The sequence below is a fragment of the Apium graveolens genome, chromosome 9 (assembly GCF_009905375.1).
Source record: "Apium graveolens cultivar Ventura chromosome 9, ASM990537v1, whole genome shotgun sequence".
Lineage (NCBI taxonomy): Eukaryota > Viridiplantae > Streptophyta > Magnoliopsida > Apiales > Apiaceae > Apium > Apium graveolens.
The window spans coordinates 206,702,970-206,705,757 of record NC_133655.1 but is presented as its reverse complement, the minus strand read 5'-3'; positions in this window follow the sequence as shown (position 1 = coordinate 206,705,757).

The window sequence follows — 2,788 nt, the reverse complement described above, 5'->3', positions numbered from 1 at the left end:
ATGAGGAAAGTGAAGAAGACCTAGACTATAATAAATATGATGAGGAAAAATATGTAAAAGAAGAGGCTGAGGATGCCCATCAAAGAGGGAACCCCATGAATGAATTTATGGAACTACTAAGAGCAAATCTGAACCAACCTATTCCACCACAGCCACATGCTGCCTGTAACACCCCTAAATCCGGGGTCAGGGATCCGGGTTGTCACGAGTTCCATTTCCCTTAATAATACTTAATCTTAACAATCAACTAACTATTGCGTACTGTGACCCCACAATATACACACACACACCACAAGTTATAGTCTCAGAGATGAATACCAAAAATAACACAAGTCATTTTATTCCACAATTATAAGTCATTACACCTCAAAAGGGTTTCTGAATAAATTTACATATTCTTTTCTATTATTACAATTCATAATATACATAATCTGGTACATTGATAGTTGAAAACCTAGCCTATTGGTAGTTCCTACCTCAGCTACGGCGGCATCAACGCCTATAGGAAACTGCGGAACATTTCCTATCCGCTCGAGAATTGGGAGCTTGATCCTGTTCATCTTGTCTATCTGTTGTTGTATGATGAAAGAAGAAAGCAAGGGTGAACAACAAGCCCACCGAAATAATATGTATAATAATTAACAATATATGAGCATTCTCATAGTACTCATGAAAGTCTTGGTCAAGCAAACAAGAACCAAGTTTGATATCTTAACGCGACCAAGTCGTAAAATATTCAGTATATAAGTATATATACTTTTCAAAATCTTAGAATCCTCTTCCATGCATAATATACATAGAGTTCCAGTTTATAACTTGTATAAAAATATTGTTGCAAGGTGATCTCATATATCTAACCTTGTCTCAACGTTTTTCTGAAAATCTTTGTCATGCATAAGATAATCATTAACTAGATATAAGTTGAAAAGATGAAGTTACAAGATACTCCAATATACTTATATCTTTTCCGAATACTACTTGAACTACCACTGTTCAAGGTATAATCAGTTTCAAAAGTTCATCACATAGATGAGACTACAAGATAAGATTTGAATAGATTCAATCTTTGAAATATCATTCAAAAGAAATGAAGTTACGAGATACTTCATTAAGTCCCGATATATATATATATATGCATATATATCTCTCATACATTTCCTGAAAACCTCTGTCATGTAAAGTATGAACAGAGTTGTAATATCCAATGAATTTGGAAAGAAAAGAATTTTGGCATAAACCCGATATCTTGCTGATCTGGAAAAGATACCCATTAAGTAACATTTTCTACTGTAGATGAGTGAATTCCTCGCCGGTCATCACCCTGGCCGCATTAGGACCTCGCGCTAGACCGTTACCCGGCCACTCACGCGTGGATGGACTGTCACCCAGCCTCTTACACCTTTATAGACCGTACCCCGGCCTGTCGCTTATGCCGACTCAATTAGACGGACTTACTTCCCGAATATTGGGCAAGTAATCAAATAGTTTTCTCAAAACAGCAACCACGTTGCGAATATAAAATACACCACAGAGCCGGATCCCTTAGATTTTTGAGCGAGTATTCAAGTCCCCTTCAAAAGGAAGATCTTAAATTTGAAAACGAGTTTTAGGATCCGCTCTAACTTTTAAAATCATTTTGAAGACTCGAAAACATTTTTGAGAATGTTTGGAGTAATGCTGATTTAATAAAATAAATCAGTCCCGATATGTTGGAGGATATCTGAATATTATTATTTAAATAATATTCCCATAAGGATAATCTTTATAAAAATAATTAAAGTAGAAGTTCTAAAACTCATACTGGAAATGAATAATAAATAACCAAAGATATACTTATACGAAAGTACGATCTTTATTTGAATAATCGAAAATAAGTTTGATTATCAAAACATTATTCTTTAATAAAATAAAGAATATTATTTAATAAAATAAGCGGAGTCATAAGTCCTCGAATGAATATTCAAAATAATATTCATTAAATAAAATAAGCGGAGTCATAAGTCCTCGAATGAATATTAAAAATAATATTCATTAAATAAAATAAAGTTATCGAATAAACCTTATTCGATTAATAGTTTTGAAAACTATATATATATATATATATTATACTCGAGAATATCGACTCCCGGTTTAGAAAATGTTCACCTTTGGGTCCCCTATACTAAGGGTATACGCAACTACTGCTTATCTCTAGTATAGGTATTATGCAACTTATAAGCATTTTAATCAACAATTAGATATCAAGATTACGAAACAGGCATGCATATATACCATATCAGCATGCTCCAATATATCGCAAGATTTACTAATAACAATCATGCACTTATCACAAGAAAATGCATATACATATATACATCACAACAACAGTATAACGGGTAGAAAACTTGCCTGAGTGCTCCCGGATAGACTTAAGCTTAGAGGGGGTCCGATAACCTATGAACAACAACATAAGTCGGAATTAAACCCCGGTCGCTTAAGAAACTAGACTTTAACCAATTGAACCCTAAAGTTTGCTTATGGTCATTTCTACGCTTAACAAATCACATAAGTCGTTCGAGTAACCTCGGCTCCATCATTTTTAATAAATTAACCGTTACGAATTTTAAGGCGACGCTTTAGCGAATACCCTACCAACTTCCTAATCCACTTAACATAATTGTTTCATACTCCAATTAGTCATTTAAGGCCCTTAACCAAGGTTTCAAAGTAAGGCGAGGGGTAATGGTTCGTTCGCGAAACGCCGTTACTTAAAACGGTCGTTTCTCCTAAACCGTACATCGGGTTCAAG